This window comes from Haematobia irritans, unplaced genomic scaffold (assembly GCF_050003625.1).
Source record: "Haematobia irritans isolate KBUSLIRL unplaced genomic scaffold, ASM5000362v1 scaffold_175, whole genome shotgun sequence".
Classification (NCBI taxonomy): domain Eukaryota; kingdom Metazoa; phylum Arthropoda; class Insecta; order Diptera; family Muscidae; genus Haematobia; species Haematobia irritans.
The window spans coordinates 2085226-2112405 of NW_027445770.1; positions in this window are offsets into that span (position 1 = coordinate 2085226).

The following is a 27180-nucleotide window of genomic DNA, read 5'->3' on the forward strand; positions in this document are numbered from 1 at the left end:
AAAGTCCTTTTCGCTCTAGGACGCATATTTAAGGAGATATGGGCAAAAGAAGTTTTTCATATAAAAATTTAATTTTTTTTAGGTTTTGGGTGGATGTTTCAATTTTTTGGGGGTGGTCACGAATTAAAGTCCTTTTCGCTCTAGGACGCATATTTAAGGAGATATGGGCAAAAGAAGTTTTTCATATAAAAAATTATTTTTTTTTAGGTTTTGGGTGGATTTTTCAATTGTTTGGGGGTGGTCACGAATTAAAGTCCTTTTCGCTCTAGGACGCTTAGTTTAGGAGATATGGGCAAAAGAAGTTTTTCATATAAAAATTTCAATTTTTTTAGGTTTCGGGTGGATTTTTCAATTTTTTGGGGGTGGTCACGAATTAAAGTCCTTTTCGCTCTAGGACGCATATTTAAGGAGATATGGGCAAAAGAAGTTTTTCATATAAAAATTTAAATTTTTTGAGGTTTTGGGTGGATTTTTCAATTTTTTGGGGTGGTCACGAATTAAAGTCCTTTTCGCTCTAGAACGCTTAGTTTAGGAGATATGGGCAAAAGAAGTTTTTCATATAAAAATTTAAATTTTTTTAGGTTTTGGGTGGATTTTTCAATTTTTGGGGGTGGTCACGAATTAAAGTCCTTTTCGCTATAGGACGCTTAGTTTAGGAGATATGGGCAAAAGAAGTTTTTATATAAAAATTTCAATTTTTTTAGGATTTGGGTGGATTTTTCAATTTTTTGGGGGTGGTCACGAATTAAAGGCCTTTTCGCTCTAGGACGCATATTTAAGGAGATATGGGCAAAATAAGTTTTTCATATAAAAATTTCAATTTTTTAAGGTTTTGGGTGGATTTTTCAATTTTTTGGGGGTGGTCACGAATTAAAGTCCTTTTCGCTCTAGGACGCATATTTAAGGAGATATGGGCAAAAGAAGTTTTTCATATAAAAATTTAAATTTTTTTAGGTTTTGGGTGGATGTTTCAATTTTTTGGGGGTGGTCACGAATTAAAGTCCTTTTCGCTCTAGGACGCATATTTAAGGAGATATGGGCAAAAGAAGTTTTTCATATAAAAAATTAATTTTTTTTAGGTTTTGGGTGGATTTTTCAATTGTTTGGGGGTGGTCACGAATTAAAGTCCTTTTCGCTCTAGGACGCTTAGTTTAGGAGATATGGGCAAAAGAAGTTTTTCATATAAAAATTTCAATTTTTTTAGGTTTCGGGTGGATTTTTCAATTTTTTGGGGGTGGTCACGAATTAAAGTCCTTTTCGCTCTAGGACGCTTAGTTTAGGAGATATGGGCAAAAGAAGTTTTTCATATAAAAATTTAAATTTTTTTTAGGTTTTGGGTGGATTTTTCAATTTTTGGGGGTGGTCACGAATTAAAGTCCTTTTCGCTATAGGACGCTTAGTTTAGGAGATATGGGCAAAAGAAGTTTTTCATATAAAAATTTAATTTTTTTTAGGTTTTGGGTGGATTTTTCAATTTTGGTCACGAATTAAAGGCCTTTTCGCTCTAGGACGCATATTTAAGGAGATATGGGCAAAATAAGTTTTTCATATAAAAATTTCAATTTTTTGAGGTTTTGGGTGGATTTTTCAATTTTTTGAGGGTGGTCACGAATTAAAGTCCTTTTCGCTCTAGGACGCTTAGTTTAGGAGATATGGGCAAAAGAAATTTTTCATTTAAAAATTTCAATTTTTTTAGGTTTTGGGTGGATTTTTCAATTTTTTGGGGGTGGTCACGAATTAAAGGCATTTTCGCTCTAGGACGCATATTTAAGGAGATATGGGCAAAAGAAGTTTTTCATATAAAAATTTCATTTTTTTTAGGTTTTGGGTGGATTTTTCAAGTTTTTGGTGGTGGTCACGAATTAAAGTCCTTTTCGCTCTAGGACGCATATTTAAGGAGATATGGGCAAAAGAAGTTTTTCATATAAAAATTTCAATTTTTTTAGGTTTTGGGTGGATTTTTCAATTTTTTGGGGGTGGTCACGAATTAAAGTCCTTTTCGCTCTAGGACGCATATTTAAGGAGATATGGGCAAAAGAAGTTTTTCATATAAAAATTTCAATTTTTTTAGGTTTTGGGTGGATGTTTCAATTTTTTGGGGGTGGTCACGAATTAAAGTCCTTTTCGCTCTAGGACGCATATTTAAGGAGATATGGGCAAAAGAAGTTTTTCATATAAAAAATTAATTTTTTTTAGGTTTTGGGGGGATTTTTCAATTGTTTGGGGGTGGTCACGAATTAAAGTCCTTTTCGCTCTAGGACGCTTAGTTTAGGAGATATGGGCAAAAGAAGTTTTTCATATAAAAATTTAAATTTTTTTAGGATTTGGGTGGATTTTTCAATTTTTTGGGGGTGGTCACGAATTAAAGGCCTTTTCGCTCTAGGACGCATATTTAAGGAGATATGGGCAAAAGAAGTTTTTCATATAAAAATTTCAATTTTTTTAGGTTTTGGGTGGATTTTTCAATTTTTTGGGGGTGGTCACGAATTAAAGTCCTTTTCGCTCTAGGACGCATATTTAAGGAGATATGGGCAAAAGAAGTTTTTCATATAAAAATTTAATTTTTTTTAGGTTTTGGGTGGATGTTTCAATTTTTTGGGGGTGGTCACGAATTAAAGTCCTTTTCGCTCTAGGACGCATATTTAAGGAGATATGGGCAAAAGAAGTTTTTCATATAAAAAATTATTTTTTTTTAGGTTTTGGGTGGATTTTTCAATTGTTTGGGGGTGGTCACGAATTAAAGTCCTTTTCGCTCTAGGACGCTTAGTTTAGGAGATATGGGCAAAAGAAGTTTTTCATATAAAAATTTCAATTTTTTTAGGTTTCGGGTGGATTTTTCAATTTTTTGGGGGTGGTCACGAATTAAAGTCCTTTTCGCTCTAGGACGCATATTTAAGGAGATATGGGCAAAAGAAGTTTTTCATATAAAAATTAAAATTTTTTGAGGTTTTGGGTGGATTTTTCAATTTTTTGGGGTGGTCACGAATTAAAGTCCTTTTCGCTCTAGAACGCTTAGTTTAGGAGATATGGGCAAAAGAAGTTTTTCATATAAAAATTTAAATTTTTTTAGGTTTTGGGTGGATTTTTCAATTTTTGGGGGTGGTCACGAATTAAAGTCCTTTTCGCTATAGGACGCTTAGTTTAGGAGATATGGGCAAAAGAAGTTTTTATATAAAAATTTCAATTTTTTTAGGATTTGGGTGGATTTTTCAATTTTTTGGGGGTGGTCACGAATTAAAGGCCTTTTCGCTCTAGGACGCATATTTAAGGAGATATGGGCAAAATAAGTTTTTCATATAAAAATTTCAATTTTTTAAGGTTTTGGGTGGATTTTTCAATTTTTTGGGGGTGGTCACGAATTAAAGTCCTTTTCGCTCTAGGACGCTTAGTTTAGGAGATATGGGCAAAAGAAATTTTTCATTTAAAAATTTCAATTTTTTTAGGTTTTGGGTGGATTTTTCAATTTTTTGGGGGTGGTCACGAATTAAAGACCTTTTCGCTCTAGGACGCATATTTAAGGAGATATGGGCAAAAGAAGTTTTTCATATAAAAATTTCATTTTTTTTTAGGTTTTGGGTGGATTTTTCAATTTTTTGGGGGTGGTCACGAATTAAAGTCCTTTTCGCTCTAGGACGCATATTTAAGGAGATATGGGCAAAAGAAGTTTTTCATATAAAAATTTCAATTTTTTTAGGTTTTGGGTGGATTTTTCAATTTTTTTGGGGTGGTCACGAATTAAAGTCCTTTTCGCTCTAGGACGCATATTTAAGGAGATATGGGCAAAAGAAGTTTTTCATATAAAAATTTCAATTTTTTTAGGTTTTGGGTGGATGTTTCAATTTTTTGGGGGTGGTCACGAATTAAAGTCCTTTTCGCTCTAGGACGCATATTTAAGGAGATATGGGCAAAAGAAGTTTTTCATATAAAAAATTAATTTTTTTTAGGTTTTGGGGGGATTTTTCAATTGTTTGGGGGTGGTCACGAATTAAAGTCCTTTTCGCTCTAGGACGCTTAGTTTAGGAGATATGGGCAAAAGAAGTTTTTCATATAAAAATTTAAATTTTTTTAGGATTTGGGTGGATTTTTCAATTTTTTGGGGGTGGTCACGAATTAAAGGCCTTTTCGCTCTAGGACGCATATTTAAGGAGATATGGGCAAAAGAAGTTTTTCATATAAAAATTTCAATTTTTTTAGGTTTTGGGTGGATTTTTCAATTTTTTGGGGGTGGTCACGAATTAAAGTCCTTTTCGCTCTAGGACGCATATTTAAGGAGATATGGGCAAAAGAAGTTTTTCATATAAAAATTTAAATTTTTTTAGGTTTTGGGTGGATGTTTCAATTTTTTGGGGGTGGTCACGAATTAAAGTCCTTTTCGCTCTAGGACGCATATTTAAGGAGATATGGGCAAAAGAAGTTTTTCATATAAAAAATTAATTTTTTTTAGGATTTGGGTGGATTTTTCAATTGTTTGGGGGTGGTCACGAATTAAAGTCCTTTTCGCTCTAGGACGCTTAGTTTAGGAGATATGGGCAAAAGAAGTTTTTCATATAAAAATTTCAATTTTTTTAGGTTTCGGGTGGATTTTTCAATTTTTTGGGGGTGGTCACGAATTAAAGTCCTTTTCGCTCTAGGACGCATATTTAAGGAGATATGGGCAAAAGAAGTTTTTCATATAAAAATTAAAATTTTTTGAGGTTTTGGGTGGATTTTTCAATTTTTTGGGGTGGTCACGAATTAAAGTCCTTTTCGCTCTAGAACGCTTAGTTTAGGAGATATGGGCAAAAGAAGTTTTTCATATAAAAATTTAAATTTTTTTAGGTTTTGGGTGGATTTTTCAATTTTTTGGGGGTGGTTACGAATTAAAGTCCTTTTCGCTCTAGGACGCTTAGTTTAGGAGATATGGGCAACAGAAGTTTTTCATATAAAAATTTAATTTTTTTTAGGTTTTGGGTGGATTTTTAAATTTTTTGGGGGTGGTCACGAATTAAAGGCCTTTTCGCTCTAGGACGCATATTTAAGGAGATATGGGCAAAATAAGTTTTTCATATAAAAATTTCAATTTTTTGAGGTTTTGGGTGGATTTTTCAATTTTTTGGGGGTGGTCACGAATTAATGTCCTTTTCGCTCTAGGACGCTTAGTTTAGGAGATATGGGCAAAAGAAGTTTTTCATATAAAAATTTCAATTTTTTTAGGTTTTGGGTGGATTTTTCAATTTTTTGGGGGTGGTCACGAATTAAAGGCCTTTTCGCTCTAGGACGCATATTTAAGGAGATATGGGCAAAAGAAGTTTTTCATATAAAAATTTCATTTTTTTTAGGTTTTGGGTGGATTTTTCAATTTTTTGGGGGTGGTCACGAATTAAAGTCCTTTGCGCTCTAGGACGCATATTTAAGGAGATATGGGCAAAAGAAGTTTTTCATATAAAAATTTCAATTTTTTTAGGTTTTGGGTGGATTTTTCAATTTTTTGGGGGTGGTCACGAATTAAAGTCCTTTTCGCTCTAGGACGCTTTGTTTAGGAGATATGGGCAAAAGAAGTTTTTCATATAAAAATTTAAATTTTTTAGGATTTGGGTGGATTTTTCAATTTTTAGGGGGTGGTCACGAATTAAAGGCCTTTTCGCTCTAGGACGCATATTTAAGGAGATATGGGCAAAAGAAGTTTTTCATATAAAAATTTAAATTTTTTTAGGTTTTGGGTGGATTTTTTCAATTTTTTGGGGGTGGTCACGAAATAAAGTCCTTTTCGCTCTAGGACGCATATTTAAGGAGATATGGGCAAAAGAAGTTTTTCATATAAAAATTTCAATTTTTTAGGTTTTGGGTGGATTTTTAAATTTTTTGGGGGTGGTCACGAATTAAAGTCCTTTTCGCTCTAGGACGCATATTTAAGGAGATATGGGCAAAAGAAGTTTTTCATATAAAAATTTCAATTTTTTTAGGTTTTGGGTGGATTTTTCAATTTTTTGGGGGTGGTCACGAATTAAAGTCCTTTTCGCTCTAGGACGCATATTTAAGGAGATATGGGTAAAAGAAGTTGTTCATATAAAAATTACAATTTTTTTAGGTTTTGGGTGGATTTTTCAATTTGTTGGGGGTGGTCACGAATTAAAGTCCTTTTCGCTCTAGGACGCTTAGTTTAGGTGATATGGGCAAAAGAAGTTTTTCATATAGAAATTTAAATTTTTTTAGGATTTGGGTGGATTTTTCAATTTTTTGGGGGTGGTCACGAATTAAAGTCCTTTTCGCTCTAGGGCGCATATTTAAGGAGATATGGGCAAAAGAAGTTTTTCATATAAAAATTTCAATTTTTTTAGGTTTTGGGTGGATTTTTCAATTTTTTGGGGGTGGTCACGAATTAAAGTCCTTTTCGCGCTAGAACGCTTAGTTTAGGAGATATGGGCAAAAGAAGTTTTTCATATAAAAATTTAAATTTTTTTAGGTTTTGGGTGGATTTTTCAATTTTTTGGGGTTGGTCACGAATTAAAGTCCTTTTCGCTCTAGGACGCATATTTAAGGAGATATGGGCAAAAGAAGTTTTTCATATAAAAATTTCAATTTTTTTTAGGTTTTGGGTGGATTTTTTAATTGTTTGGGGGTGGTCACGAATTAAAGTCCTTTTCGCTCTAGGACGCTTAGTTTAGGAGATATGGGCAAAAGAAGTTTTTCATATAAAAATTTAAATTTTTTTAGGTTTTGGGTGAATTTTTCAATTTTTTGGGGGTGGTCACGAATTAAAGTCCTTTTCGCTCTAGGACGCTTAGTTTAGGAGATATGGGCAAAAGAAGTTTTTCATATAAAAATTTAAATTTTTTTAGGTTTTGGGTGGATTTTTCAATTTTTTGGGGGTGGTCACGAATTAAAGGCCTTTTCGCTCTAGGACGCATATTTAAGGAGATATGGGCAAAAGAAGTTTTTCATATAAAAATTTCATTTTTAGGAGATATGGGCAAAAGAAGTTTTTCATAAAAAATTTCATTTTTAGGAGATATGGGCAAAAGAAGTTTTTCATATAAAAATTTCAATTTTTTTAGGTTTGGGTGGATTTTTCAATTTTTTGGGGGTGGTCACGAATTAAAGTCCTTTTCGCTCTAGGACGCTTAGTTTAGGAGATATGGGCAAAAGAAGTTTTTATATAAAAATTTCAATTTTTTTAGGATTTGGGTGGATTTTTCAATTTTTTGGGGGTGGTCACGAAATAAAGGCCTTTTCGCTCTAGGACGCTTAGTTTAGGAGATATGGGCAAAAGAAGTTTTTCATATAAAAATTTAAATTTTTTTAGGTTTTGGGTGGATTTTTCAATTTTTTGGGTGTGGTCACGAATTAAAGTCCTTATTTAAGGAGATATGGGCAAAAGATGTTTTTCATATAAAAATTTCAATTTTTTTAGGTTTTGGGTGGATTTTTCAATTTTTTGGGGGTGGTCACGAATTAAAGGCCTTTTCGCTCTAGGACGCATATTTAAGGAGATATGGGCAAAATAAGTTTTTCATATAAAAATTTCAATTTTTTGAGGTTTTGGGTGGATTTTTCAATTTTTTTGGGGGTGATCACGAATTAAAGTCCTTTTCGCTCTAGGACGCTTAGTTTAGGAGATATGGGCAAAAGAAGTTTTTCATATAAAAATTTCAATTTTTTTAGGTTTTGGGTGGATTTTTCAATTTTTTGGGGGTGGTCACGAATTAAAGGCCTTTTCGCTCTAGGACGCATATTTAAGGAGATATGGGCAAAAGAAGTTTTTCATATAAAAATTTCATTTTTTTTAGGTTTTGGGTGGATTTTTCAATTTTTTGGGGGTGGTCACGAATTAAAGTCCTTTTCGCTCTAGGACGCATATTTAAGGAGATATGGGCAAAAGAAGTTTTTCATATAAAAATTTCAATTTTTTTAGGTTTTGGGTGGATTTTTCAATTTTTTGGGGGTCGTCACGAATTAAAGTCCTTTTCGCTCTAGGACGCTTAGTTTAGGAGATATGGGCAAAAGAAGTTTTTCATATAAAAATTTAAATTTTTTTAGGATTTGGGTGGATTTTTCAATTTTTGGGGGGTGGTCACGAATTAAAGGCCTTTTCGCTCTAAGACGCATATTTAAGGAGATATGGGCAAAAGAAGTTTTTCATATAAAAATTAAATTTTTTTAGGTTTTGGGTGGATTTTTCAATTTTTTGGGGGTGGTCACGAATTAAAGTCCTTTTCGCTCTAGGACGCATATTTAAGGAGATATGGGCAAAAGAAGTTTTTCATATAAAAATTTCATTTTTTTTAGGTTTTGGATAATTTTTTGGGGGTGGTCACGAATTAAAGTCCTTTTCGCTCTAGGACGCTTAGTTTAGGAGATATGGGAAAAGAAGTTTTTCATATAAAAATTTCAATTTTTTTAGGTTTTGGGTAGATTTTTCAATTTTTTGGGGGTGGTCACGAATTAAAGGCCTTTTCGCTCTAGGACGCATATTTAAGGAGATATGGGCAAAAGAGGTTTTTCATATAAAAATTTAAATTTTTTTAGGTTTTTGGTGGATTTTTCAATTTTTTGGGGGTGGTCACGAATTAAAGTCCTTTTCGCTCTAGGACGCTTAGTTTAGGAGATATGGGCAAAAGAAGTTTTTCATATAAAAATTTAAATTTTTTTAGGATTTGGGTGGATTTTTCAATTTTTTGGGGGTGGTCACGAATTAAAGGCCTTTTCGCTCTAGGACGCATATTTAAGGAGATATGGGCAAAAGAAGTTTTTCATATAAAAATTTCACTTTTTTTAGGTTTTGGGTGGATTTTTCAATTTTTTGGGGGTGGTCACGAATTAAAGTCCTTTTCGCTCTAGGACGCATATTTAAGGAGATATGGGCAAAAGAAGTTTTTCATATAAAAATTTCATTTTTTTTAGGTTTTGGGTGGATTTTGCAATTTTTTGGGGTGGTCACGAATTAAAGTCCTTTTCGCTCTAGGACGCTTAGTTTAGGAGATATGGGCAAAAGAAGTTTTTCATATAAAAATTTAAATTTTTTTAGGATTTGGGTGGATTTTTCAATTTTTTGGGGTGGTCTCGAATTAGAGGCCTTTTCGCTCTAGGACGCATATTTAAGGAGATATGGGCAAAAGAAGTTTTTCATATAAAAATTTAAATTTTTTTAGGTTTTGGGTGGATTTTTTCAATTTTTTGGGGGTGGTCACGAATTAAAGTCCTTTTCGCTCTAGGACGCATATTTAAGGAGATATGGGCAAAAGAAGTTTTTCATATAAAAATTTAAATTTTTTTAGGTTTTGGGTGGATTTTTCAATTTTTTGGGGGTGGTCACGAATTAAAGTCCTTTTCGCTCTAGGACGCATATTTAAGGAGATATGGGCAAAAGAAGTTTTTCATATAAAAATTTAAATTTTTTTAGGTTTTGGGTGGATTTTTCAATTTTTTGGGGGTGGTCACGAATTATAGTCCTTTTCGCTCTAGGACGCATATTTAAGGAGATATGGGCAAAAGAAGTTTTTCATATAAAAATTTCAATTTTTTTAGGTTTTGGGTGAATTTTTCAATTTTTTGGGGGTGGTCACGAATTAAAGGCCTTTTCGCTCTGGGACGCATATTTAAGGAGATATGGGCAAAATAAGTTTTTCATATAAAAATTTCATTTTTTTTAGGTTTTGGGTGGATTTTTCAATTTTTTGGGGGTGGTCACGAATTAAAGTCCTTTTCGCTCTAGGACGCATATTTAAGGAGATATGGGCAAAAGAAGTTTTTCATATAAAAATTTAAATTTTTTTAGGTTTTGGGTGGAGTTTTCAATTTTTTGGGGGTGGTCACGAATTATAGTCCTTTTCGCTCTAGGACGCATATTTAAGGAGATATGGGCAAAAGAAGTTTTTCATATAAAAATTTCAATTTTTTTAGGTTTTGGGTGGATTTTTCAATTTTTTGGGGGTGGTCACGAATTAAAGGCCTTTTCGCTCTAGGACGCATATTTAAGGAGATATGGGCAAAATAAGTTTTTCATATAAAAATTTCATTTTTTTTAGGTTTTGGGTGGATTTTTCAATGTTTTGGGGGTTGTCACGAATTAAAGTCCTTTTCGCTCTAGGACGCATATTTAAGGAGATATGGGCAAAAGAAGTTTTTCATATAAAAGTTTCAATTTTTTTAGGTTTTGGGTGGATTTTTAAATTTTTTGGGGGTGGTCACGAATTAAAGTCATTTTCGCTCTAGGACGCTTAGTTTAGGAGATATGGGCAAAAGAAGTTTTTCATATAAAAATTTAAATTTTTTAGGATTTGGGTGGATTTTTCAATTTTTTGGGGGTGGTCACGAATTAAAGGCCTTTTCGCTCTAGGACGCATATTTAAGGAGATATGGGCAAAAGAAGTTTTTCATATAAAAATTTAAATTTTTTTAGGTTTTGGGTGGATTTTTTCAATTTTTTGGGGGTGGTCACGAATTAAAGTCCTTTTCGCTCTAGGACGCATATTTAAGGAGATATTTCATTTTTTTTAGGTTTTGGATAATTTTTTGGGGGTGGTCACGAATTAAAGTCCTTTTCGCTCTAGGACGCTTAGTTTAGGAGATATGGGAAAAGAAGTTGTTCATATAAAAATTTCAATTTTTTTAGGTTTTGGGTAGATTTTTCAATTTTTTGGGGGTGGTCACGAATTAAAGGCCTTTTCGCTCTAGGACGCATATTGAAGGAGATATGGGCAAAAGAAGTTTTTCATATAAAAATTTAATTTTTTTTTGGTTTTTGGTGGATTTTTCACTTTTTTGGGGGTGGTCACGAATTAAAGTCCTTTTCGCTCTAGGACGCTTAGTTTAGGAGATATGGGCAAAAGAAGTTTTTCATATAAAAATTTCATTTTTTTAGGTTTTGGGTGGATTTTTCAATTTTTTGGGGTGGTCACGAATTAAAGGCCTTTTCGCTCTAGGACGCTTAGTTTAGGAGATATGGGCAAAAGAAGTTTTTCATATAAAAATTTAAATTTTTTTAGGATTTGGGTGGATTTTTCAATTTTTTGGGGGTGGTCACGAATTAGAGGCCTTTTCGCTCTAGGACGCATATTTAAGGAGATATGGGCAAAAGAAGTTTTTCATATAAAAATTTAAATTTTTTTAGGTTTTGGGTGGATTTTTTCAATTTTTTGGGGGTGGTCGCGAATTAAAGTCCTTTTCGCTCTAGGACGCATATTTAAGGAGATATGGGCAAAAGAAGTTTTTCATATAAAAATTTAAATTTTTTTAGGTTTTGGGTGGATTTTTCAATTTTTTGGGGGTGGTCACGAATTAAAGTCCTTTTCGCTCTAGGACGCTTAGTTTAGGAGATATGGGCAAAAGAAGTTTTTCATATAAAAATTTCATTTTTTTTAGGTTTTGGGTGGATTTTTCAATTTTTTGGGGTGGTCACGAATTAAAGGCCTTTTCGCTCTAGAACGCTTAGTTTAGGAGATATGGGCAAAAGAAGTTTTTCATATAAAAATTTAATTTTTTTTAGGATTTGGGTGGATTTTTCAATTTTTTGGGGGTGGTCACGAATTAGAGGCCTTTTCGCTCTAGGACGCATATTTAAGGAGATATGGGCAAAAGAAGTTTTTCATTTAAAAATTTAAATTTTTTTAGGTTTTGGGTGGATTTTTTCAATTTTTTGGGGGTGGTCACGAATTAAAGTCCTTTTCGCTCTAGGACGCATATTTAAGGAGATATGGGCAAAAGAAGTTTTTCATATAAAAATTTAAATTTTTTGAGGTTTTGGGTGGATTTTTCAATTTTTTGGGGGTGGTCACGAATTAAAGTCCTTTTCGCTCTAGGACGCATATTTAATGAGATATGGGCAAAAGAAGTTTTTCATATAAAAATTTAAATTTTTTGAGGTTTTGGGTGGATTTTTCAATTTTTCTGGGGGTGGTCACGAATTAAAGTCCTTTTCGCTCTAGGACGCTTAGTTTAGGAGATATGGGCAAAAGAAGTTTTTCATATAAAAATTTAAATTTTTTTAGGTTTTGGGTGGATTTTTCAATTTTTTGGGGGTGGTCACGAATTAAAGTCCTTTTCGCTCTAGGACGCTTAGTTTAGGAGATATGGGCAAAAGAAGTTTTTCATATAAAAATTTAATTTTTTTTAGGGTTTGGGTGGATTTTTCAATTTTTTGGGGGTGGTCACGAATTAAAGGCCTTTTCGCTCTAGGACGCATATTTAAGGAGATATGGGCAAAATAAGTTTTTCATATAAAAATTTCAATTTTTTGAGGTTTTGGGTGGATTTTTCAATTTTTTGGGGGTGGTCACGAATTAAAGTCCTTTTCGCTCTAGGACGCTTAGTTTAGGAGATATGGGTAAAAGAAGTTTTTCATATAAAAATTTCAATTTTTTTAGGTTTTGGGTGGATTTTTCAATTTTTTGGGGGTGGTCACGAATTAAAGTCCTTTTCGCTCTAGGACGCATATTGAAGGAGATATGGGCAAAAGAAGTTTTTCATATAAAAATTTAATTTTTTTTTGGTTTTTGGTGGATTTTTCACTTTTTTGGGGGTGGTCACGAATTAAAGTCCTTTTCGCTCTAGGACGCTTAGTTTAGGAGATATGGGCAAAAGAAGTTTTTCATATAAAAATTTCATTTTTTTAGGTTTTGGGTGGATTTTTCAATTTTTTGGGGTGGTCACGAATTAAAGGCCTTTTCGCTCTAGGACGCTTAGTTTAGGAGATATGGGCAAAAGAAGTTTTTCATATAAAAATTTAAATTTTTTTAGGATTTGGGTGGATTTTTCAATTTTTTGGGGGTGGTCACGAATTAGAGGCCTTTTCGCTCTAGGACGCATATTTAAGGAGATATGGGCAAAAGAAGTTTTTCATATAAAAATTTAAATTTTTTTAGGTTTTGGGTGGATTTTTTCAATTTTTTGGGGGTGGTCGCGAATTAAAGTCCTTTTCGCTCTAGGACGCATATTTAAGGAGATATGGGCAAAAGAAGTTTTTCATATAAAAATTTAAATTTTTTTAGGTTTTGGGTGGATTTTTCAATTTTTTGGGGGTGGTCACGAATTAAAGTCCTTTTCGCTCTAGGACGCTTAGTTTAGGAGATATGGGCAAAAGAAGTTTTTCATATAAAAATTTCATTTTTTTTAGGTTTTGGGTGGATTTTTCAATTTTTTGGGGTGGTCACGAATTAAAGGCCTTTTCGCTCTAGAACGCTTAGTTTAGGAGATATGGGCAAAAGAAGTTTTTCATATAAAAATTTAATTTTTTTTAGGATTTGGGTGGATTTTTCAATTTTTTGGGGGTGGTCACGAATTAGAGGCCTTTTCGCTCTAGGACGCATATTTAAGGAGATATGGGCAAAAGAAGTTTTTCATTTAAAAATTTAAATTTTTTTAGGTTTTGGGTGGATTTTTTCAATTTTTTGGGGGTGGTCACGAATTAAAGTCCTTTTCGCTCTAGGACGCATATTTAAGGAGATATGGGCAAAAGAAGTTTTTCATATAAAAATTTAAATTTTTTGAGGTTTTGGGTGGATTTTTCAATTTTTTGGGGGTGGTCACGAATTAAAGTCCTTTTCGCTCTAGGACGCATATTTAATGAGATATGGGCAAAAGAAGTTTTTCATATAAAAATTTAAATTTTTTGAGGTTTTGGGTGGATTTTTCAATTTTTCTGGGGGTGGTCACGAATTAAAGTCCTTTTCGCTCTAGGACGCTTAGTTTAGGAGATATGGGCAAAAGAAGTTTTTCATATAAAAATTTAAATTTTTTTAGGTTTTGGGTGGATTTTTCAATTTTTTGGGGGTGGTCACGAATTAAAGTCCTTTTCGCTCTAGGACGCTTAGTTTAGGAGATATGGGCAAAAGAAGTTTTTCATATAAAAATTTAATTTTTTTTAGGGTTTGGGTGGATTTTTCAATTTTTTGGGGGTGGTCACGAATTAAAGGCCTTTTCGCTCTAGGACGCATATTTAAGGAGATATGGGCAAAATAAGTTTTTCATATAAAAATTTCAATTTTTTGAGGTTTTGGGTGGATTTTTCAATTTTTTGGGGGTGGTCACGAATTAAAGTCCTTTTCGCTCTAGGACGCTTAGTTTAGGAGATATGGGTAAAAGAAGTTTTTCATATAAAAATTTCAATTTTTTTAGGTTTTGGGTGGATTTTTCAATTTTTTGGGGGTGGTCACGAATTAAAGGCCTTTTCGCTCTAGGACGCATATTTAAGGAGATATGGGCAAAAGAAGTTTTTCATATAAAAATTTAAATTTTTTTAGGTTTTGGGTGGATTTTTCAATTTTTTGGGAGTGGTCACGAATTAAAGTCCTTTTCGCTCTAGGACGCATATTTAAGGAGATATGGGCAAAAGAAGTTTTTCATATAAAAATTAATTTTTTTTTAGGTTTTGGGTGGATTTTTCAATTTTTTGGGGGTGGTCACGAATTAAAGTCCTTTTCGCTCTAGGACGCATATTTAAGGAGATATGGGCAAAAGAAGTTTTTCATATAAAAATTTCAATTTTTTTAGGTTTTGGGTGGATTTTTCAATTTTTTGGGGGTGGTCACGAATTAAAGTCCTTTTCGCTCTAGGACGCATATTTAAGGAGATATGGGCAAAAGAAGTTTTTCATATAAAAATTTAAATTTTTTTAGGTTTTGGGTGGATTTTTCAATTTTTTGGGGGTGGTCACGAATTAAAGTCCTTTTCGCTCTAGGACGCATATTTAAGGAGATATGGGCAAAAGAAGTTTTTCATATAAAAATTTAAATTTTTTTAGGTTTTGGGTGGATTTTTCAATTTTTTGGGGGTGGTCACGAATTATAGTCCTTTTCGCTCTAGGACGCATATTTAAGGAGATATGGGCAAAAGAAGTTTTTCATATAAAAATTTCAATTTTTTTAGGTTTTGGGTGAATTTTTCAATTTTTTGGGGGTGGTCACGAATTAAAGGCCTTTTCGCTCTGGGACGCATATTTAAGGAGATATGGGCAAAATAAGTTTTTCATATAAAAATTTCATTTTTTTTAGGTTTTGGGTGGATTTTTCAATTTTTTGGGGGTGGTCACGAATTAAAGTCCTTTTCGCTCTAGGACGCATATTTAAGGAGATATGGGCAAAAGAAGTTTTTCATATAAAAATTTAAATTTTTTTAGGTTTTGGGTGGAGTTTTCAATTTTTTGGGGGTGGTCACGAATTATAGTCCTTTTCGCTCTAGGACGCATATTTAAGGAGATATGGGCAAAAGAAGTTTTTCATATAAAAATTTCAATTTTTTTAGGTTTTGGGTGGATTTTTCAATTTTTTGGGGGTGGTCACGAATTAAAGGCCTTTTCGCTCTAGGACGCATATTTAAGGAGATATGGGCAAAATAAGTTTTTCATATAAAAATTTCATTTTTTTTAGGTTTTGGGTGGATTTTTCAATGTTTTGGGGGTTGTCACGAATTAAAGTCCTTTTCGCTCTAGGACGCATATTTAAGGAGATATGGGCAAAAGAAGTTTTTCATATAAAAGTTTCAATTTTTTTAGGTTTTGGGTGGATTTTTAAATTTTTTGGGGGTGGTCACGAATTAAAGTCATTTTCGCTCTAGGACGCTTAGTTTAGGAGATATGGGCAAAAGAAGTTTTTCATATAAAAATTTAAATTTTTTAGGATTTGGGTGGATTTTTCAATTTTTTGGGGGTGGTCACGAATTAAAGGCCTTTTCGCTCTAGGACGCATATTTAAGGAGATATGGGCAAAAGAAGTTTTTCATATAAAAATTTAAATTTTTTTAGGTTTTGGGTGGATTTTTTCAATTTTTTGGGGGTGGTCACGAATTAAAGTCCTTTTCGCTCTAGGACGCATATTTAAGGAGATATTTCATTTTTTTTAGGTTTTGGATAATTTTTTGGGGGTGGTCACGAATTAAAGTCCTTTTCGCTCTAGGACGCTTAGTTTAGGAGATATGGGAAAAGAAGTTGTTCATATAAAAATTTCAATTTTTTTAGGTTTTGGGTAGATTTTTCAATTTTTTGGGGGTGGTCACGAATTAAAGGCCTTTTCGCTCTAGGACGCATATTGAAGGAGATATGGGCAAAAGAAGTTTTTCATATAAAAATTTAATTTTTTTTTGGTTTTTGGTGGATTTTTCACTTTTTTGGGGGTGGTCACGAATTAAAGTCCTTTTCGCTCTAGGACGCTTAGTTTAGGAGATATGGGCAAAAGAAGTTTTTCATATAAAAATTTCATTTTTTTAGGTTTTGGGTGGATTTTTCAATTTTTTGGGGTGGTCACGAATTAAAGGCCTTTTCGCTCTAGGACGCTTAGTTTAGGAGATATGGGCAAAAGAAGTTTTTCATATAAAAATTTAAATTTTTTTAGGATTTGGGTGGATTTTTCAATTTTTTGGGGGTGGTCACGAATTAGAGGCCTTTTCGCTCTAGGACGCATATTTAAGGAGATATGGGCAAAAGAAGTTTTTCATATAAAAATTTAAATTTTTTTAGGTTTTGGGTGGATTTTTTCAATTTTTTGGGGGTGGTCGCGAATTAAAGTCCTTTTCGCTCTAGGACGCATATTTAAGGAGATATGGGCAAAAGAAGTTTTTCATATAAAAATTTAAATTTTTTTAGGTTTTGGGTGGATTTTTCAATTTTTTGGGGGTGGTCACGAATTAAAGTCCTTTTCGCTCTAGGACGCTTAGTTTAGGAGATATGGGCAAAAGAAGTTTTTCATATAAAAATTTCATTTTTTTTAGGTTTTGGGTGGATTTTTCAATTTTTTGGGGTGGTCACGAATTAAAGGCCTTTTCGCTCTAGAACGCTTAGTTTAGGAGATATGGGCAAAAGAAGTTTTTCATATAAAAATTTAATTTTTTTTAGGATTTGGGTGGATTTTTCAATTTTTTGGGGGTGGTCACGAATTAGAGGCCTTTTCGCTCTAGGACGCATATTTAAGGAGATATGGGCAAAAGAAGTTTTTCATTTAAAAATTTAACTTTTTTTAGGTTTTGGGTGGATTTTTTCAATTTTTTGGGGGTGGTCACGAATTAAAGTCCTTTTCGCTCTAGGACGCATATTTAAGGAGATATGGGCAAAAGAAGTTTTTCATATAAAAATTTAAATTTTTTGAGGTTTTGGGTGGATTTTTCAATTTTTTGGGGGTGGTCACGAATTAAAGTCCTTTTCGCTCTAGGACGCATATTTAATGAGATATGGGCAAAAGAAGTTTTTCATATAAAAATTTAAATTTTTTGAGGTTTTGGGTGGATTTTTCAATTTTTCTGGGGGTGGTCACGAATTAAAGTCCTTTTCGCTCTAGGACGCTTAGTTTAGGAGATATGGGCAAAAGAAGTTTTTCATATAAAAATTTAAATTTTTTTAGGTTTTGGGTGGATTTTTCAATTTTTTGGGGGTGGTCACGAATTAAAGTCCTTTTCGCTCTAGGACGCTTAGTTTAGGAGATATGGGCAAAAGAAGTTTTTCATATAAAAATTTAATTTTTTTTAGGGTTTGGGTGGATTTTTCAATTTTTTGGGGGTGGTCACGAATTAAAGGCCTTTTCGCTCTAGGACGCATATTTAAGGAGATATGGGCAAAATAAGTTTTTCATATAAAAATTTCAATTTTTTGAGGTTTTGGGTGGATTTTTCAATTTTTTGGGGGTGGTCACGAATTAAAGTCCTTTTCGCTCTAGGACGCTTAGTTTAGGAGATATGGGTAAAAGAAGTTTTTCATATAAAAATTTCAATTTTTTTAGGTTTTGGGTGGATTTTTCAATTTTTTGGGGGTGGTCACGAATTAAAGGCCTTTTCGCTCTAGGACGCATATTTAAGGAGATATGGGCAAAAGAAGTTTTTCATATAAAAATTTAAATTTTTTTAGGTTTTGGGTGGATTTTTCAATTTTTTGGGAGTGGTCACGAATTAAAGTCCTTTTCGCTCTAGGACGCATATTTAAGGAGATATGGGCAAAAGAAGTTTTTCATATAAAAATTAATTTTTTTTTAGGTTTTGGGTGGATTTTTCAATTTTTTGGGGGTGGTCACGAATTAAAGTCCTTTTCGCTCTAGGACGCATATTTAAGGAGATATGGGCAAAAGAAGTTTTTCATATAAAAATTTCAATTTTTTTAGGTTTTGGGTGGATTTTTCAATTTTTTGGGGGTGGTCACGAATTAAAGTCCTTTTCGCTCTAGGACGCTTAGTTTAGGAGATATGGGCAAAAGAAGTTTTTCATATAAAAATTTAAATTTTTTTAGGATTTGGGTGGATTTTTCAATTTTTTGGGGGTGGTCACGAATTAAAGGCCTTTTCGCTCTAGGACGCATATTTAAGGAGATATGGGCAAAAGAAGTTTTTCATATAATAATTTAAATTTTTTTAGGTTTTGGGTGGATTTTTTCAATTTTTTGGGGGTGGTCACGAATTAAAGTCCTTTTCGCTCTAGGACGCATATTTAAGGAGATATGGGCAAAAGAAGTTTTTCATATAAAAATTTATTTTTTTTTTAGGTTTTGCGTGGATTTTTCAATTTTTTTGGGGGTGGTCACGAATTAAAGGCCTTTTCGCTCTAGGACGCATATTTAAGGAGATATGGGCAAAATAAGTTTTTCATATAAAAATTTCAATTTTTTGAGGTTTTGGGTGGTTTTTTAAATTTTTTGGGGGTGGTCACGAATTAAAGTCCTTTTCGCTCTAGGACGCATATTTAAGGAGATATGGGCAAAAGAAGTTTTTCATATAAAAATTTAAATTTTTTTAGGTTTTGGGTGGATTTTTCAATTTTTTGGGGGTGGTCACGAATTAAAGGCCTTTTCGCTCTAGGACGCATATTTAAGGAGATATGGGCAAAAGAAGTTTTTCATATAAAAATTTAAATTTTTTTAGGTTTTGGGTGGATTTTTTCAATTTTTTGGGGGTGGTCACGAATTAAAGTCCTTTTCGCTCTAGGACGCATATTTAAGGAGATATGGGCAAAAGAAGTTTTTCATATAAAAATTTCAATTTTTTAGGTTTTGGGTGGATTTTTAAATTTTTTGGGGGCGGTCACGAATTAAAGTCCTTTTCGCTCTAGGACGCATATTTAAGGAGATATGGGCAGAAGAAGTTTTTCATATAAAAATTAATTTTTTTTTAGGTTTTAGGTGGATTTTTCAATTTTTTGGGGGTGGTCACGAATTAAAGTCCTTTTCGCTCTAGGACGCATATTTAAGGAGATATGGGCAAAAGAAGTTTTTCATATAAAAATTTCAATTTTTTTAGGTTTTGGGTGGATTTTTCAATTTTTTGGGGGTGGTCACGAATTAAAGGCCTTTTCGCTCTAGGACGCATATTTAAGGAGATATGGGCAAAAGAAGTTTTTCATATAAAAATTTAAATTTTTTTAGGTTTTGGGTGGATTTTTCAATTTTTTGGGGGTGGACACGAATTAAAGTCCTTTTCGCTCTAGGACGCATATTTAAGGAGATATGGGCAAAAGAAGTTTTTCATATAAAAATTTCAATTTTTTTAGGTTTTGGGTGGATTTTTAAATTTTTTGGGGGTGGTCGCGAATTAAAGTCCTTTTCGCTCTAGGACGCATATTTAAGGAGATATGGGCAAAAGAAGTTTTTCATATAAAAATTTAAATTTTTTTAGGTTTTGGGTGGATTTTTCAATTTTTTGGGGGTGGTCACGAATTATAGTCCTTTTCGCTCTAGGACGCATATTTAAGGAGATATGGGCAAAAGAAGTTTTTCATATAAAAATTTCAATTTTTTTAGGTTTTGGGTGGATTTTTCAATTTTTTGGGGATGGTCACGAATTAAAGGCCTTTTCGCTCTAGGACGCATATTTAAGGAGATATGGGCAAAAGAAGTTTTTCATATAAAAATTTCAATTTTTTTAGGTTTTGGGTGGATTTTTCAATTTTTTGGGGGTGGTCACGAATTAAAGTCCTTTTCGCTCTAGGACGCATATTTAAGGAGATATGGGCAAAAGAAGTTTTTCATATAAAAATTTAAATTTTTTGAGGTTTTGGGTGGATTTTTCAATTTTTTGGGGGTGGTCACGAATTAAAGTCCTTTTCGCTCTAGGACGCATATTTAAGGAGATATGGGCAAAAGAAGTTTTTCATATAAAAATTTAAATTTTTTGAGGTTTTGGGTGGATTTTTCAATTTTTTGGGGGTGGTCACGAAGTAAAGTCCTTTTCGCTCTAGGACGCTTAGTTTAGGAGATATGGGCAAAAGAAGTTTTTCATATAAAAATTTAAATTTTTTTAGGTTTTGGGTGGATTTTTCAATTTTTTGGGGGTGGTCACGAATTAAAGTCCTTTTCGCTCTAGGACGTTTAGTTTAGGAGATATGGGCAAAAGAAGTTTTTCATATAAAAATTTAATTTTTTTTAGGTTTTGGGTGGATTTTTCAATTTTTTGGGGGTGGTCACGAATTAAAGGCCTTTTCGCTCTAGGACGCATATTTAAGGAGATATGGGCAAAATAAGTTTTTCATATAAAAATTTCAATTTTTTGAGGTTTTGGGTGGATTTTTCAATTTTTTGGGGGTGGTCACGAATTAAAGTCCTTTTCGCTCTAGGACGCTTAGTTTAGGAGATATGGGTAAAAGAAGTTTTTCATATAAAAATTTCAATTTTTTTAGGTTTTGGGTGGATTTTTCAATTTTTTGGGGGTGGTCACGAATTAAAGGCCTTTTCGCTCTAGGACGCATATTTAAGGAGATATGGGCAAAAGAAGTTTTTCATATAAAAATTTAAATTTTTTTAGGTTTTGGGTGGATTTTTCAATTTTTTGGGAGTGGTCACGAATTAAAGTCCTTTTCGCTCTAGGACGCATATTTAAGGAGATATGGGCAAAAGAAGTTTTTCATATAAAAATTAATTTTTTTTAGGTTTTGGGTGGATTTTTCAATTTTTTGGGGGTGGTCACGAATTAAAGTCCTTTTCGCTCTAGGACGCATATTTAAGGAGATATGGGCAAAAGAAGTTTTTCATATAAAAATTTCAATTTTTTTAGGTTTTGGGTGGATTTTTCAATTTTTTGGGGGTGGTCACGAATTAAAGTCCTTTTCGCTCTAGGACGCTTAGTTTAGGAGATATGGGCAAAAGAAGTTTTTCATATAAAAATTTAAATTTTTTTAGGATTTGGGTGGATTTTTCAATTTTTTGGGGGTGGTCACGAATTAAAGGCCTTTTCGCTCTAGGACGCATATTTAAGGAGATATGGGCAAAAGAAGTTTTTCATATAATAATTTAAATTTTTTTAGGTTTTGGGTGGATTTTTTCAATTTTTTGGGGGTGGTCACGAATTAAAGTCCTTTTCGCTCTAGGACGCATATTTAAGGAGATATGGGCAAAAGAAGTTTTTCATATAAAAATTTAAATTTTTTTAGGATTTGGGTGGATTTTTCAATTTTTTGGGGGTGGTCACGAATTAAAGGCCTTTTCGCTCTAGGACGCATATTTAAGGAGATATGGGCAAAAGAAGTTTTTCATATAAAAATTTAATTTTTTTTAGGTTTTGGGTGGATTTTTTCAATTTTTTGGGGGTGGTCACGAATTAAAGTCCTTTTCGCTCTAGGACGCTTAGTTTAGGAGATATGGGCAATAGAAGTTTTTCATATAAAAATTTAAATTTTTTTTTAGGTTTTGGGTGGATTTTTCAATTTTTTGGGGGTGGTCACGAATTAAAGTCCTTTTCGCTCTAGGACGCATATTTAAGGAGATATGGGCAAAAGAAGTTTTTCATATAAAAATTTAAATTTTTTGAGGTTTTGGGTGGATTTTTCAATTTTTTGGGGGTGGTCACGAATTAAAGTCCTTTTCGCTCTAGGACGCTTAGTTTAGGAGATATGGACAAAAGAAGTTTTTCATATAAAAATTTAAATTTTTTTAGGTTTTGGGTGGATTTTTCAATTTTTTGGGGGTGGTCACGAATTAAAGTCCTTTTCGCTCTAGGACGCTTAGTTTAGGAGATATGGGCAAAAGAAGTTTTTCATATAAAAATTAAATTTTTTTCAGGTTTTGGGTGGATTTTTCAATTTTTTGGGGGTGGTCACGAATTAAAGTCCTTTTCGCTCTAGGACGCATATTTAAGGAGATATGGGCAAAATAAGTTTTTCATATAAAAATTTCAATTTTTTTAGGTTTTGGGTGGATTTTTCAATTTTTTGGGGGTGGTCACGAATTAAAGTCCTTTTCGCTCTAGGACGCTTAGTTTAGGAGATATGGGCAAAAGAAGTTTTTCATATAAAAATTTCAATTTTTTTAGGTTTTGGGTGGATTTTTCAATTTTTTGGGGGTGGTCACGAATTAAAGTCCTTTTCGCTCTAGGACGCATATTTAAGGAGATATGGGCAAAAGAAGTTTTTCATATAAAAATTTAAATTTTTTTAGGTTTTGGGTGGATTTTTCAATTTTTTGGGGGTGGTCACGAATTAAAGTCCTTTTCGCTCTAGGACGCTTAGTTTAGGAGATATGGGCAAAAGAAGTTTTTCATACAAAAATTTAAATTTTTTTAGGATTTGGGTGGATTTTTCAATTTTTTGGGGGTGGTCACGAACTAAAGGCCTTTTCGCTCTAGGACGCATATTTAAGGAGATATGGGCAAAAGAAGTTTTTCATATAAAAATTTCATTTTTTTTAGGTTTTGGGTGGATTTTTCAATTTTTTGGGGGTGGTCACGAATTAAAGTCCTTTTCGCTCTAGGACGCATATTTAAGGAGATATGGGCAAAAGAAGTTTTTCATATAAAAATTTCAATTTTTTAGGTTTTGGATTTTTAAATTTTTTGGGGGTGGTCACGAATTAATGTCCTTTTCGCTCTAGGACGCATATTTAAGGAGATATGGGCAAAAGAAGTTTTTCATATAAAAATTTAAAATTCTTTAGGTATTGGGTGGATTTTTCAATTTTTTGGGGGTGGTCACGAATTAAAGTCCTTTTCGCTCTAGGACGCATATTTAAGGAGATATGGGCAAAAGAAGTTTTTCATATAAAAATTAATTTTTTTTTAGGTTTTGGGTGGATTTTTCAATTTTTTGGGGGTGGTCACGAATTAAAGTCCTTTTCGCTCTAGGACGCATATTTAAGGAGATATGGGCAAAAGAAGTTTTTCATATAAAAATTTCAATTTTTTTAGGTTTTGGGTGGATTTTTCAATTTTTTGGGGGTGGTCACGCATATTTAAGGAGATATGGGCAAAAGAAGTTTTTCATATAAAAATTTAAATTTTTTTAGGTTTTGGGTGGATTTTTCAATTTTTTGGGAGTGGTCACGAATTAAAGTCCTTTTCGCTCTAGGACGCATATTTAAGGAGATATGGGCAAAAGAAGTTTTTCATATAAAAATTAAATTTTTTTTAGGTTTTGGGTGGATTTTTCAATTTTTTGGGGGTGGTCACGAATTAAAGTCCTTTTCGCTCTAGGACGCATATTTAAGGAGATATGGCAAAAGAAGTTTTTCATATAAAAATTTCAATTTTTTTAGGTTTTGGGTGGATTTTCCAATTTTTTGGGGGTGGTCACGAATTAAAGTCCTTTTCGCTCTAGGACGCTTAGTTTAGGAGATATGGGCAAAAGAAGTTTTTCATATAAAAATTTAAATTTTTTTAGGATTTGGGTGGATTTTTCAATTTTTTGGGGGTGGTCACGAATTAAAGGCCTTTTCGCTCTAGGACGCATATTTAAGGAGATATGGGCAAAAGAAGTTGTTCATATAAAAATTTAAATTTTTTTAGGTTTTGGGTGGATTTTTTCAATTTTTTGGGGGTGGTCACGAATTAAAGTCCTTTTCGCTCTAGGACGCATATTTAAGGAGATATGGGCAAAAGAAGTTTTTCATATAAAAATTAAATTTTTTTTAGGTTTTGGGTGGATTTTTCAATTTTTTGGGGGTGGTCACGAATTAAAGTCCTTTTCGCTCTAGGGCGCATATTTAAGGAGATATGGGCAAAAGAAGTTTTTCATATTGTTACAATTCTCTTTATTGATTAATAAGAAAACAGAAAGACAATTACAAAGATTTTATTCGCTTTTATTGCTGTAATTATCTGTACTGAATTGGTTCCCGAGAGGAGTTTTTTTTTAATTGTGATCTCTGGCAGCTCAACGAGGAAAAAGAAAACAAGGTAAAAGAATCCAACACGAGATTCTAACTGTTGATTGCGGGGGCCGATGTCTAACCGTCTTCGCTGTCGATTCAGACTGACTTCGATACGCTTCAATCAATGCATTTGCCACCAAAGAAAACGTTCAATGTCAAACAGGTCATGTCATTCTCAGCAGAAATAAAACTGGTTTTCTTCGAATTCCTTCATTGTCCATACCTCGTCTCTCCGATCACTATGTGTGTATTGCTTAAGCGTGATGGTGTACATGTTCGCCATGGTAGAGAGATGATAAACGCATTTTTATACAATAGCAATCCATATTCCATTTCTATTCTTTTTATCACTTCTCCGCCGTGGCTGCATTACCCTCTAAGAGTTGCAACATGATTTCCATTTACTCCTCTCCGTTATGGCTCTCTGTTTTGCGGTTCCCATTATTAGGAGTATAACTTAAGGTGACAAGTAGTGAAGTAAATATACGATTGCAATATCGCAAATTGAAAGAGAGTAAATAGGGTTCAATCTACGAATTTGCCACCAAAGAAAACGTTCAATGTCAAAGAGGGCATGTTATTCTCAGCAGAAATAAAACTGGTTTTCTTCGAATTCCTTCATTGTCCATACCTCGTCTCTCCGATCACTATGTGTGTATTGCTTAAGCGTGATGGTGTACATGTTCGCCATGGTAGAGAGATGATAAACGCATTTTGATACAACAACAATCCATATTCCATTTCTATTCTTTTTATCACTTCTCCGTTGTGGCTGCATTACCCCTCTAAGAGTTGCAACATGGTTTAAACATAAAATTGAAAGAGAGTAAATATGGTTTGTAACAATATAATAAATTCAATTTTTTTAGGTTTTGGGTGGATTTTTTAATTTTTTGAGGGTGGTCACGAATTAAAGTCCTTTTCGCTCTAGGACGCATATTTAAGGAGATATGGGCAAAAGAAGTTTTTCATATAAAAATTTCAAGTTTTTTAGGTTTTGGGTGGATTTTTCAATTTTTTGGGGGTGGTCACGAACTAAAGGCCTTTTCGCTCTAGGACGCATATTTAAGGAGATATGGGCAAAAGAAGTTTTTCATATAAAAATTTCATTTTTTTTAGGTTTTGGGTGGATTTTTCAATTTTTTGGGGGTGGTCACGAATTAAAGTCCTTTTCGCTCTAGGACGCATATTTAAGGAGATATGGGCAAAAGAAGTTTTTCATATAAAAATTTCAATTTTTTAGGTTTTGGATTTTTAAATTTTTTGGGGGTGGTCACGAATTAATGTCCTTTTCGCTCTAGGACGCATATTTAAGGAGATATGGGCAAAAGAAGTTTTTCATATAAAAATTTAAAATTCTTTAGGTATTGGGTGGATTTTTCAATTTTTTGGGGGTGGTCACGAATTAAAGTCCTTTTCGCTCTAGGACGCATATTTAAGGAGATATGGGCAAAAGAAGTTTTTCATATAAAAATTAATTTTTTTTTAGGTTTTGGGTGGATTTTTCAATTTTTTGGGGGTGGTCACGAATTAAAGTCCTTTTCGCTCTAGGACGCATATTTAAGGAGATATGGGCAAAAGAAGTTTTTCATATAAAAATTTCAATTTTTTTAGGTTTTGGGTGGATTTTTCAATTTTTTGGGGGTGGTCACGCATATTTAAGGAGATATGGGCAAAAGAAGTTTTTCATATAAAAATTTAAATTTTTTTAGGATTTGGGTGGATTTTTCAATTTTTTGGGGGTGGTCACGAATTAAAGGCCTTTTCGCTCTAGGACGCATATTTAAGGAGATATGGGCAAAAGAAGTTGTTCATATAAAAATTTAAATTTTTTTAGGTTTTGGGTGGATTTTTTCAATTTTTTGGGGGTGGTCACGAATTAAAGTCCTTTTCGCTCTAGGACGCATATTTAAGGAGATATGGGCAAAAGAAGTTTTTCATATAAAAATTAAATTTTTTTTAGGTTTTGGGTGGATTTTTCAATTTTTTGGGGGTGGTCACGAATTAAAGTCCTTTTCGCTCTAGGGCGCATATTTAAGGAGATATGGGCAAAAGAAGTTTTTCATATTGTTACAATTCTCTTTATTGATTAATAAGAAAACAGAAAGACAATTACAAAGATTTTATTCGCTTTTATTGCTGTAATTATCTGTACTGAATTGGTTCCCGAGAGGAGTTTTTTTTTAATTGTGATCTCTGGCAGCTCAACGAGGAAAAAGAAAACAAGGTAAAAGAATCCAACACGAGATTCTAACTGTTGATTGCGGGGGCCGATGTCTAACCGTCTTCGCTGTCGATTCAGACTGACTTCGATACGCTTCAATCAATGCATTTGCCACCAAAGAAAACGTTCAATGTCAAACAGGTCATGTCATTCTCAGCAGAAATAAAACTGGTTTTCTTCGAATTCCTTCATTGTCCATACCTCGTCTCTCCGATCACTATGTGTGTATTGCTTAAGCGTGATGGTGTACATGTTCGCCATGGTAGAGAGATGATAAACGCATTTTTATACAATAGCAATCCATATTCCATTTCTATTCTTTTTATCACTTCTCCGCCGTGGCTGCATTACCCTCTAAGAGTTGCAACATGATTTCCATTTACTCCTCTCCGTTATGGCTCTCTGTTTTGCGGTTCCCATTATTAGGAGTATAACTTAAGGTGACAAGTAGTGAAGTAAATATACGATTGCAATATCGCAAATTGAAAGAGAGTAAATAGGGTTCAATCTACGAATTTGCCACCAAAGAAAACGTTCAATGTCAAAGAGGGCATGTTATTCTCAGCAGAAATAAAACTGGTTTTCTTCGAATTCCTTCATTGTCCATACCTCGTCTCTCCGATCACTATGTGTGTATTGCTTAAGCGTGATGGTGTACATGTTCGCCATGGTAGAGAGATGATAAACGCATTTTGATACAACAACAATCCATATTCCATTTCTATTCTTTTTATCACTTCTCCGTTGTGGCTGCATTACCCCTCTAAGAGTTGCAACATGGTTTAAACATAAAATTGAAAGAGAGTAAATATGGTTTGTAACAATATAATAAATTCAATTTTTTTAGGTTTTGGGTGGATTTTTTAATTTTTTGAGGGTGGTCACGAATTAAAGTCCTTTTCGCTCTAGGACGCATATTTAAGGAGATATGGGCAAAAGA